The sequence below is a fragment of the Pelophylax lessonae genome (genome assembly GCF_965119305.1).
Source record: "Pelophylax lessonae genome assembly, chromosome: 5".
In the NCBI taxonomy this organism is placed as follows: Eukaryota; Metazoa; Chordata; class Amphibia; order Anura; family Ranidae; genus Pelophylax; species Pelophylax lessonae.
Genome location: NC_138772.1, coordinates 398,747,513 through 398,760,870, shown reverse-complemented (window position 1 = coordinate 398,760,870; position 13,358 = coordinate 398,747,513).

The following is a 13,358-nucleotide window of genomic DNA, read 5'->3' as shown; positions in this document are numbered from 1 at the left end:
TTACAAGGGAATGATAACTTATTTGAACATTAAAGGTGACCTTGAGACAAAACTCCTTTTCAGGACTTTTGTCAGGGTATTATTGCTGTTCTGTCCCCATGTGATTTTTTTTCCTCATTTAAAAAAAAAATCTTCTCACTTTCTGTTGGAAAATCGAAAGAAAAATTCCATACAAGACACAATCGTTCGTATAGTGTGTACACAACTTTTGACATCCAATTCCAACTTTGCAAACAAAAATATCTGAAGTGACAAACTCCAAATTTGTTCTCGTATGTGGACAGAACTAACGATTTTCGTTTAATGTGTATCGTTTTTGTACGATTTATGTACGAGTAATATCAGATACGAAGGACTGCGCATGATCAGAAACAACAAATAACAAAAAAAAAAAAAAACCTTTATCGTGGGAGAATTTTGGGTACATTATTTCTATCCTCAGTTCTGACTTGCTGTGAAACATCGAGGAAAACCGATTGTTCGCCTGATTCCCACTTATGTGAGGGGAAAACACAGATGGCACTAAAAACTAGACAAAGGTTCTACTTCTAACCAATCCACATTCAGTCCAAAACTAGAAAAATATTTTGTTTGAGCCCTTACTTTAGGCCACCCCAATTTTATATTAATTTATTTAATGATTGATTTTATTGAGCTGCTATATATATATATATATATATATATATATATATATATATATATATATATATATATATAAATATTTAGCAAATAAAGCTCTTTAGTAAATCTCTGGTTCCTCAATTGTTTTAATCTATTGTACAAAAGAAAAGTATTTTCCTACAGCCAAAGCATTTGCCATTAATTTATGAAAGTTTACAGTGTTATGATAATGCAGACTGGGCACCCCAAAAAGCTGTGTGAAAAGGCAAAGGGCAGCCATGTTGTTTGAAAATCGTGACCAGTCATGACATTTCTTTTTTAGCAGCAGGGACCCCCCCCCTCTTCAGAACCTGGCTACACCAGGACTTCGACTTTTACAAACAGTCCATTGAGAGGATGCCGCACACCCTCTCAACACTATGAACTGCTTAACCACTTGCCGACCAGTCACGTTGACTGTACTTCGGCAAAGTGACTCATTATCGTCTGGCGATGTAGACCTACGTCACCAGACATTCCCCTCTCTCGGCGGCGCACGCGCGCCACCGGAGGCTCGCTCCCACTGTATTCAGTTACAGTGGGAGTCGGGCCAGGGGAGGAGCGGCGGTGATCACCACTGCTCTTCCCCGATCGTCGGGGATCTAGTGTGGAAATCCGCCCGCTTGTGTAAACAAAGCGGGCGGATCTCCTAAGTGACTGTTTTGCTTGCTTATCTAGCGAGGTTACTTTGCGGTACAAACAAGGAAGCTCAGACCTCTACAGGGTATAAATGCACTTTTACTAAACAAAAGCATGCTGTACATACAAACTATTGCAATATTAGGAGCATATCACAAGACTGGCAGATATAACAATGCCTAGCACATGAACAGCCTATGGTCTGTAAAACAGCAGAAATACGCTTCTTAAACATACAACCTTTGTCCCAAGAATATTGAATAAATACTTAGCTCTGGTGGTGGATTCAGCAGCTTTCCAATAGATCTCTGCAGCAACAGGACAAAAAGGTCCTCGCCGCATGTTTTCTCCAACTACAAACGAACAAACAAGCCAGGCTGCATCATGGATGTTTAAGGGCCAAAAGGTGAGGTAGAAAGAAGACTTTTCTCATGCAAATTGACCCTTTTATAGTCCTGTACACAGAAAGACCTCCCACAGGATGTGGTCATATCTTTTGACCACTCCTAGGTCACTTTGAGTGAGGTCATCCACACATGGCTGCACCTCCCCCCTACAAGCACATGGTTCATTTAATATGTGGCAGCCATTTTAAATTATTACACATGGATGGGAACATTTGTAAAAAATCCACAACTGATACAGTGGCAGGCAGGGTCAGATTGTAGGGTTCAGCATAGCTGAACCTGCGATCTGTCCCTGTGTCACTCAGTCACCTCCCCCCCACACACGTTAGTAAGCACCAGGCACACATTAACCCCTCCCTCTCCAATAAAAATTAACCCCTTCCCTGCCAGTGTAATTTTTACAGTAACAGTGCATATGTATAGCACTGATTACTGTAGTAATGTCACTGGTACCCCCAAAAGTGTCAAAAATGTCAGTCAAGGGTCCGATCTGTCCGCCGCAATGTCGAAATCCCGCAAAAAAATCGCAGATTGCCGCCATTACTAAAAAACACCAAAAATGACAGAAATCTTTCCCTTAGTTAGTAAACGCAATAACTTTTGCGCAAACCAATCAAATACGCTTATTGCAATTTCTTTTACCAAAAATATGTACCGCCCAATTGTCAGTTAAAGTCGCACAGTGCCGAATCGCAAAAAGTGGCCTGGACGTAAGACAGCAAAATCCTCCAGTGGTAAAGTGGTTAAGGACCACCCACGTACATATACTGCGGCAAGGCGGCCCTTAAGCGCAAAATCACGTACCTGTACATTAATTCATTCTATGACTCTGGGGCATGTGGGCGCACTGGCGGACACGAGAGGCAGAACGACGGTCTGCCTATGTAAACAAGGCAGATCGCCGCTCTGCTAGTAAGGAAGTCAGAGATCTTGTGTTTCTGCTAAGCAGGAACACAGATCTATGTCTTCCTTCAGTTAACCCTTTAATCGCCCCAGATGATAACCCCTTCAACCCCTTCCCTACCGGTGTCATTAGTACAGTGACAGCCTATTTTTTTTTAGCACTGATCATTGCATTGATGTCACTGGTCTCCATAAAGTGTCACTTAGAGTCAGATTTTTCCGCCCAACTGTCGCAGGCCTGCTAAAAAAAAAAAAAAAAAAACAACGCTGATCGCCGTCATTACTAGTTAAAAAAATTTAAAGTCCATAAATCTATCCCATAGTTTGTAGATGCTAAGGCCCCTTTCACACAGACTGTCAGTTTTTCAGGCGGACCTGATCGGACGCTCCATGCACCCCTATAGAGCAGCTGACACCAGCTGTTATCCGACCCTATTTTCCATCCGTCTGGAGGATCAGTTTGGATTGGATGAAAATGGACAGACAGTCCATTTTCATTCGATCTCCCATAGAGGAGAGTGGAGCTCTGACAGGTCTGTCTCTGCACAGTGAACTGAGACGGATCTGTCATCCGCCTGCTCAGCGGGGATCTGCGGATTGATCCCCGCTGAGCAAAACTGAGTCCTTCGGACGGAAAGCCCGTGTGAAAAGAACCTTGGTCCCCCCAAAAGTGTCAAAAATGTCAGTCAGGGGTCCAATCTGTTCGCCGCAATGACGCAGTCCCACTAAAAATCGCAGATCGCCGCCATTAATAGTAAAAAAAACAATAAAAATTACATAAATCTTTCCAGCTTGTTCAATTAAAGTTAAATTGTAAAGGCAGAAGGTTTTTTATCCTAATGCATCGTATGCATTAGGATAAAAGGCCTTCTCTGTGCAGCAGCCCCACTAATACTTACCTGAGGTCCCTCTAGGTCAAGCGATGTTGCAGGAATGTCTCGGCTGCCCAGAACTCTCCTCCTCATTGGCTCAGACAGCAGCGCAGCACCATTGGCTCCCGCTCCTGTCAATCATAGTCAGTCAGCCAATGAGAAAAGAAAGGGGGTGGGGCCGGGCCTTTTCTGAATGGACACACGGAGCTGCAGTTTTAGCTCAGGTGCCCCCATAGCAAGGTGTCTGTTGCGGGGGCACTCAACAGGAAGGAAGTATAACATGTTTGTTATTTTTATCTAAAAAAAAAAAAACTAGAGAATTTACAATCACTTTAAGCTTTGAGAAAACAAAAACCTGCTTGGTTTCTGTGCAGAGCTGCACCAGGTTTTGCACTTTCCAGTTTTAGCAAATCAACCCCAGTGTGTGGTACAGATGTTTCTTTTAAAGTGGTTGTAAAGGCTCAAGGTTTTTTTACCTTCATACATTCTATGAATGAAAGTAAAAACTTACTGTGTGCAGCAGCTCCCCCAGCCCCACTAATACTTACCTGATCTACATCTTGATCCAGAGATATGCATGAGACCAGAATCTCTGCTGGGTCTCTTCCTCCTCACCGAGGACCGAGAAGGGGCGGGGCTGAGTCACTCTCTGTGTGTGAATGGTCACACAGAGCAGCATCTCGGGAGTAAGCCTGTTCTGGGGCCCACATAGCAAGCTGTTTGCTGTGGAGGCCCTCGGCAGGAAAGAGGGGCCAGGAGCAACAGTAGGGGACCTGAGAAGAGAAGGATTGGGGCTGCTCTGTCCAAAACCACTGCACACAGCAGGTAAGTATAACATGTTTATTATTTCTGAAAAAAAATCTGGCTTCAATATCGCTTTACGTCATAAATGTGATCGCTACTGTTATGAACGTTATGAGGCCAAACCCTTTCAGGTAGCAGTGTGATCTAAAATCGCTCTCAGTCTGCTGGCGCTTAGATTGTGGTCCGGTGAGCTGGAAAATCCTTGTGCAGGGTGAGGCAGAGAGTGACATTGTCACATACCAGTGACAGCGAGGTGTGAGTTTGATCAGCCATTTGTAAGGCTCCGTTCACATCTAGGAGTTTTGGGGCGTTTTTGGGGAGTTTTTCTGCTCTAGGATCAGCTCTCAAAACGCCCAACAAGACAAATCCTATTCATTTCAATGGCCCCTGTTCACATCTGAGCGTTTTGACGCTGTAAGCAAAACACCCAACGCTCAAAAAAGTACATGAGCTTCTTTTTGGGCAGATTACAGGCGTTTTCCATTGGTTTCTATTCAATCTAAAAACGCCTGCACAAAAAACGCCTGTAAAAACGCCTGTAAATCGCGGTAAAAATTGTGATAAAATCGCGGTAAAATCGCGGTAAAAAAACGCGCGAAAATGCTACGCTCAGGTGTGAATGTAGCCTAAGAGGGGGGAGCCAGGTCTATCACTGCTGCATCTGTCACATACGGCTATTTTTACATTTTCCTTTGTTAGCGTGTATAAAAATGTATGTAATTAACTTCATAGGACCTACAATTTGATCTGTTTACTGAGCTAATGTTAGCCCCACACTCTACTAGTAGATATACAGTAGTTTAGTTACAATATAGAATGTATTGTTATTCTTTATATTTGCAAAATGAAAATCACTTTGTACAAACGCAGACAGCTACAGTTTTAGGTAATAAATAGCAGCCAATCCAAGACTTTTTAACAATCTAGCATCCCTGAAAGGTTGAAATCTATTTTTTGAGTTGTAACATAGCCCCCTTCCACCACCATAAAGCAGCTGCTAAATAATGCTGGACGCAGCACAAATGAATGTAGTATTGTTTCCTGGAACTATATACAGTATGTTCTGTTGCTAAATTCAGCCGCAGGTGACCCTTAGAGAACATAATGTTCATGATTTCAGCCTCATTAGCCGGAGCAAGCAAGTGCTATATATGGCAACCGGACCACTTTACTGACATCAATACATTTAGCATGATGTTTAGTGTTCGCCATTACTATTGGAATAATAACGGGAGTACATTTTTGGAGTCAAAAGCATACAACTCAAAACAGATATGTATTGGTCATTGATTAGTATAATGCATAAGCTCCACTTTAACTTTGTTTATGGGAATTCTGCATCTAAAGAATCATACAAAAAGACAATACTATACAAGACAAGACACTATACAATGTGTTTAGGTAAAAGGTGACCATCAAGTAGGATCAAGCTGGTATTGTAAAGTAAGTTACTTTTAGCTAAAATGAGCCTGAATATATAACATTTATAACAAAATATAAAAAATATATAAATATAAAGACAACACATGCATTTACAATTTTATTAAAAATTGGTCTTTATAGTCACTGTGTTGATATACTAATATCAAACATTGTACTGTTTTACCTACTGTGTTAAAACAGAGATATGTATGGTCTTCTACGTTCAACTATTAAATATTAACAACTAAGTGAAACCCATAGAAAAATAAAAAAGAAAGACCTTTACCTGTGCCGCATCCTAATAGAGTATATACTAACAAAAAATTGCAAGACACAGTCCTCCTATGATGGACTTTAGTGGCACTAACTAACTAGACAGACTTGATCTGATGATAAAAATGTATCTTTTATTAAACATCCCTGTCTCCCTACCAGGAGCAAGTGTCCTTTGTTCCAGTTCTTTTGTACATGTCCTGTTTCACTTCTTTTATATTCTGTATATTGTGATGTTCTTGTCATATGTTCATTGTGGAAATATTTTCTATATGTCGATATATGTGTTTTGTCCTTTTTTTTAAAAAATAAGTATTGAATAATAAAATTTACACATTTTTTTTTACTATTTGGTCTCTTGGTCGTGCCAGTAAAGTCCGCCTTTAGGCAGAGCTGGGGTTCTGCCAATTTTTTGCACATATATATATATATATATATTGTAATATGGGGGACAATTAGCTCAGCGATAAATGCATTTCTCCAGTGATTCACTGCAGTCAGGTACACATTTTAAGGGCATGGCAGCCCATTTTTATTAAAAGGCAAACATAAACAGTCTGTAACATAGGTTTTCCCACGCAGGGGTTCTTCTCCAGTCGAGACAAAAACTGAAAATACCAGCCCACCTGGCTCTCACACTCTCATGCAGTTTTCCAATAGCAGTACCCCTGCTCTTTTCACTGGTCCCCAGACCATGAACTCCTCGAAGTTAACCGCTTCACTGTGGCCTTGGTCCTCAGGCCGTCTCCTGTCTCTTCAGACAAACACACACACACGTGCTCTCGCTGCCACCTGCAGCCACTGACTCCCGGAGAGTATCGGAGTCCTCCTGACTCCCCACGAACAGACCTCCTGTCTGTTGGCTGAAGCAGTCTCCAACTGGGAGCCCTGATGTCTTCCTAAACCTTGATTATAAGGGTTGTGTGCACCTGAGCACACACCATGCTGGTCATCAACAAAACATGGACACAGAGTTGGAGATTCCATCTCTCCCAAGACACTTTGAAATCTCCAAACTACAGAGCCCCTTTCAGGTAAACCAAAACCTGGAGAAAGCTGCAACAGCAGTCTTCTCCACTGCACATCTATGCGCTGTAGTCTTGCACAGAGCCAATGTGCACACTCTGTGTCCTTTAAATTACCACTTTCTCCGTGACAGAGTCTCCACCTGTCACAATATATATATATATTTAAGAGAGGATTGGGTGGGCAAATTGTTTGAATGGAATAATATATCCTGGACTGTAATAAACTGTTATAGACTTGGTGTTAGGATAATAATAAGATATATTGTTTATATCCATGTCTTTAGGGACCTTGGTTTGTGCACTGGTGCACAGTCATGTTGGAACAGGAAGGAGCCATCCCCAAACTGTTCCCACAAAGTTGGGAGCATGAAATTGTCCAATATGTCTTGGTATGTTGATGCCTTAAGAGTTCTCCTCACTGGAACTAAGGGGACAAGCCCAACCCCTGAAAAACGCTATAATCCCCCCTCCACCAAATGATTTGGACCAGTGCACAAAGCAAAGTCCATAAAGTTTGGGGTAGAGGAACTTGACTGACCTGCACAGTCCTGACCTCAACCTGATAGAACACCTTTGGGATGATTTAGAGTTGAAGATGCTATAGCTGCAAAGGCTGGGCCAACTCAATATTTGAATCCTACGGACTAAGACTGGGATGTCATTAAAGTTCATGTCCGTGTAAAGGCAGGCGTCCCAATACTTTTGGTAATATAGTGTATCAGTGGACCAGTATTACCTGCCTCTACTGATCACTTGAATTGTACCCACCCCCTCTAAATATTCAAAAACAGAGAGGATTGGTACTCAGTTCTTACCAACTGTTCAAGTGTGGTTACAGAAAAAATTTAAGGTCAGAGAAAAGAGTCAACAGTTGTTCCAGGCTGAAGGTATATATTTATTATTTATTTAGGCCATCCCACACTTCTCTTTCAGGAACAATTTTTTTCAGTTGCTTCTACTCTACTATCAATCCATGTTGGGAGTGTGCATCATGTACATTCATAATTTTAACATTCAAACAATAAATCTGCTTTGTCTTGGTCACATGGCTGAGCAAAGACCATTTATGATGTATTATAAAATGTTCTATAAGCTAAATACAGTATGTGGCCTCAGCTTTACCAGAAACATAGGCCACAATGTGAGGCTGTAATCTGAATTTACAGTTTGGTCTTTATTTTTTTTTAGAAAGTAGACAGTAAACATTATAAACATTGGCTTTTTCTCAAACTTTCCAAAATAAGAAATAGCTGAATAAATGTCTTGTTTGCATCTGGAATTACACCTAAGAAGCCACTGATTTTGTTCCTCTCAATAGTCTGTTTATTTTTTCCCAAAGCTAAGAAAGTAAGCAAATCTGTAGAAAAGAGAAATAAGAAAGACTTGCCCAAAAAATGAAAATAAGAGTAAGCAATTGGGAACTGCAACATTTCAATTTTTACATAGAGGTTTAGGAGGTGGGAGTTGGATGGGGACATTTTAGATTTGCAGGAAAATTTTAGTGCATCTGTGCCTAGACCATGGACATTAAAGTATTCGCATAAGCTTTAAGTGATTGTAAAGCGATTTTTTTGAAATAACAAACATGTCATACTTACTTGCTTTGTGCAAAGGTTTTACACAGAGCGGACCTGAACCTCATCTTCTCAGGCCCCCTGCTGGCGATCCTGGCCAAAATGTCAGTAGGCCACTGTTTAGAGATTTCTGTTATATTCCCTAGATCTTGATTATCTTTTATATACCAATTTATGTATGGCAAATCCAGAATGAAAATTGCTAGCTCAATGTGACTTTTACATTGTATACCTTTCATAAGCCACACCAACATTTTCAACCAAGAATCAGGATTTCATGTAATTACACTGCCACCCACTGGCTTTCATATTATTTCACTTCAAGGGAATAGAAAGAACTGTAATCTGTTTAACTCCCAGAGACCAACAACATGAAGGGGTCCTACACCACTGACCGCTAACATGAGGAGGCAATTCACTGCTTTCCCCCACCATAAGAAGACACTTCACCACTGACCATCATTGTAAGGGGGATCTTCACCACTAGCAACGTGATGGAAAATGTCACCATTGTAACTTAAGGTGGAACTTCACCATTGTCAACATAAAGAGGAACTTCACCACTAGCAACATAAGGGGGAAGTTCACCACTATCAACATAAGGGGGAAGTTCACCACTATCAACATAAGGGTTTGGAAGTTCACCACTATCAACATAAGGGGGAACTTCACCTCTATCAACATAGGGGGGAACTTCACCACTAGCAACCTAAAGGGGAACTTCACCACTAGCAAGGTAAGGGGGAACTTCATCACTATCAAACATAAAGGAAAATTTTTACCACTATCAAACATAAAGGGGAACTTCCCCACTATCGATGTAAGGGGGCAATTAACCACTATCAATGTAAGAGGGAACTTCACCACTATCAATGTAAGGGGGAACTTCCCTAATATCAACATGAAGGGGAACTTCACCACTATCAACACAAAGGGGAACTTCACCACTAGCAACGTAAAGGGAAGTTTCACCACTATCAACATAAAAGGGAAGTTTCACCACTATCCACATAAAAGGGAACTTCACCACTATCAACATAAGGGGGAGCCTAACCACTATCAACGTAAGGGGGAACTTCATCACTATCAATGTAAGGGGGAACTTCATCACTATCAATGTAAGGGGGCAATTAACCACTATCAATGTAAGAGGGAACTTCACCACTATCAACGTAAGGGGGAATTTTACCACTATCAACATGAAGGGGAACTTCACCACTATCAACACAAAGGGGAACTTCACCACTAGCAATGTAAAGGGAAATATCACCACTAGCAACATAAAAGGGAACTTCATCACTATTAACATAAGGGGGAACTTAACCACTATCAATGTTAGGGGGAACTTCATCACTATCAATGTAAGGGGGAACTTCACCACTATCAATGCAAGGGGAAAGTTTATTATTTTTGATGTAGCACCTTGCCCTAGTCAGGCTACATTTAGTTTTTGGCTCTGCTGTACTCGGTGGAGTAGTGATTTGTTTTCTAGGTCTAGGTTTTTTTTTCCAGGCTTCCCCAAGCTTGGTCGTTGATTACCCCTGCCTGCCTCTGGAAAAGCCTTTCAGAGAATGTAAAATTGAAGTTACGTATAAATATTTTTTTTATATCCTCTGCCAGTCCTTTGTTAAGACTATAAATAAATAGCTGCGCTAAGTATTAATATATAAATATATAAAAATTCCCAAATACATCAAACAGCAGCTACACTAGTCATATACTGACAATACGTGGACAAGATCAAAAATATAAATATGTAGCACTAAAATATTATTAAAAAGTCCATAAATAGTCCATATAAAAGTATCCAGCGATCCCAGTGAGAAAATGCACAGCAACCAGTACTGAGTAAAAGAGTGAAGCAGATCTGCCACCAAGTAAAGTGCCAAAACACGCTTACCAGACGGATATGATAGACAGGCATTCAAGATATAACTTGGCAAACTGTCATAGGGTCATCATCCCAATCCATTTCTCAAAGGAAGGTCTCATGGATATAGTATCAAGTGTTACATCAGATCAGGAACCGCTCATAGAAGAAAGATGATACCCCTCATAGTGTAGTAAGTAAGCGTCAATCATTTATTCAAATAGATAAGAATACAACTCACATTAAGCAGGGGGTATCTGAGCATATAAACGCTGATCAGCGTGGTTCCGGATCTAACCGACAAGATGGCCGCGGTTGTCCTCCACTGCGCATGAGCGTCCAGGCTTCCAATCAGGAGCGGTCCAACACGTTTCGTCATACGCAAATGACGTCTTCAGGGGCGTGGCCCTGCAGCTGATAGGCGCCTTTTTATAGTAAGAGGACAAAGCGGACTGGCCGGGACAAAACCCGGAAGTGGGAGTCGCAACTGAATGCGCTCCACAGACCGGAAGAAAACAGAGCATTACTAACCAGCAAGCCGGAAATAATTGTATCACATATTGCAGATACATATGCATAAATTCAACCAACAGTTGAATCAGCATCCAGGCAGCGCGATCGTTATTACAAAGGGCCGCCAAATATAAAAAATCATTAAATATATTTAAATAAGAACTCAGATATACACAGTATACAACAACAGCGCCATCTTGTGCTTAAAATCAGAAACCACATCTTCACTAATCATGTTTAAAACCTAACAGAAAAATATATATATATACTGTATATCAGCCCTCAAAAATTCCACTCGCCTACTCGCATTTTGCGAGTGGAATTTTGAGGATGGCAAGTTGTGCCTGCCACCGCCGCCGCCGCCATTAACAGCAGCCGGCGATTACTTTCACTTTCTTTTTCAGAAAAGGATGGGCTCTGGGAGCAGAGCACTGCACCCTGAGCCCACCCATTGTGTGACAATAGCGAATGAGTATTCGCTATTGTCACAGGGATCTTCCTCCTGATCCTCCTACTGGCCAATCAGGAGGCAGGTGTTTCCTGATTGGCCAAAAGGCGAAAGATTGTAACTGGCCGAGGAGGAGGAGGACTCGGGAGACACGGAGGACGCACAGGACGCACAGGATTGATGAGAAGCCGCCCGCTGCAGGTAAGTGCCCGCCGTGATGATCGCTCTGCAATGAAAGGGGACATGCTGTGGGCGCTCTGCAATGAAAGGGGACATGCTGTGGGCACTCTGCAATGTAAGGGGACATGCTGTGGGCACTCTGCATTGTAAGGGGACATGCTGTGATGATCGCTCTGCAATGTAAGGGGACATGCTGTGATCGCTCTGCAATGAAAGGGGACATGCTGTGGGCGCTCTGCAATGAAAGGGGACATGCTGTGGGCGCTCTGCAATGTAAGGGGACATGCTGTGGGCGCTCTGCAATGAAAGGGGACATGCTGTGGGCACTCTGCAATGAAAGGGGACATGCTGTCGGCGCTCTGCAATGTAAGGGGACATGCTGTGATGATCGCTCTGCAATGTAAGGGGACATGCTGTGGGTGCTCTGCAATGTAAGGGGACATGCTGTGATGATCGCTCTGCAATGTAAGGGGACATGCTGTGGGCGCTCTGCAATGTAAGGGGACATGCTGTGGGTGCTCTGCAATGTAAGGGGACATGCTGTGGGCGATCTGCAATGTAAGGGGACATGCTGTGATCGCTCTGCAATGAAAGGGGACATGCTGTAGGCGCTCTGCAATGTAAGGGGACATGCTGTGAACACTCTGCAATGAAAGGGGACATGCGGTGGGCGCTCTGCAATTTAAGGGGACATGCGTTGGGCACTCTGCAATGTAAGGGGGCATGCTGTGGGCGCTCTGCAATGTAAGGGGACATGCTGTGGGTGCTCTGCAATGAAAGGGGACATGCTGTGGGCACTCTGCAATGTAAGGGGACATGCTGTGATGATCGCTCTGCAATGTAAGGGGACATGCTGTGGGCGCTCTGCAATGAAAGGGGACATGCTGTGGGCACTCTTCAATTTAAGGGGACATGCTAAAGCATTTAACAGTGTAATTTTATGAGATATTTTATGAGGGCGTGTTTAGGGGCGGAGCAGGGTAGGGTTTGGGTGGGGCAACAAGTGGCGAGTAACTCTTAAGGCCTGGCTAGTAGCTCATGACTTGAAATTTTGAGCCCTGCTGTATATCACACACATATTAAAATGCAATATGAACATAAATATACAATACAACATTTAAAAACAACCATAGAGAATTATATAAATAAGAACACAGCATACATTAATAAATAGTAAAATCCTAAGATTCAATATAAGAGAAAGGGGAGGGCAACTAAGAATTGGCTATAAAAGCATTTATATCCCACTCCACGTTCAACCCGTGTGGTGTAAAAGATTTTAACTTATAGATCCAGGCTGTCTCCAGCCTGGACACACCCCTAGTGAGATTATTGCCCCTCCAATTACCTGTGTACTTATCAATCCCTAGGAATAAAGTGCCTGCAGGGTCCCTATTATGGTAGGTGTCATAATGACGGGAGACACTGTGCTTTGGGAAGCCATTTAAAATGTTAGTAATATGCTCGTTAAGACGTACCCTGAGCATCCTCGTGGTGCGTCCCATGTATTCCAGACCACATGGGCACCTAATAAGGTACACCACGTACCTAGAGGTACAGGTGATGAAGGGTTTGATTTTATGAGTGAGCTTAGTTACACAGGTAACAAATTCCTCACTTTTTCTTCTACCTGCAACATTCAATTTACAGACTCTGCAAGACTTGCACGTGAAGAACCCACTCATATCCTGAAAAAATGAAACACGCTTAGGAGGGTTCTGAACATTCGGTGCCACCTGCAACCTTAACCACTTTACCACCGGAG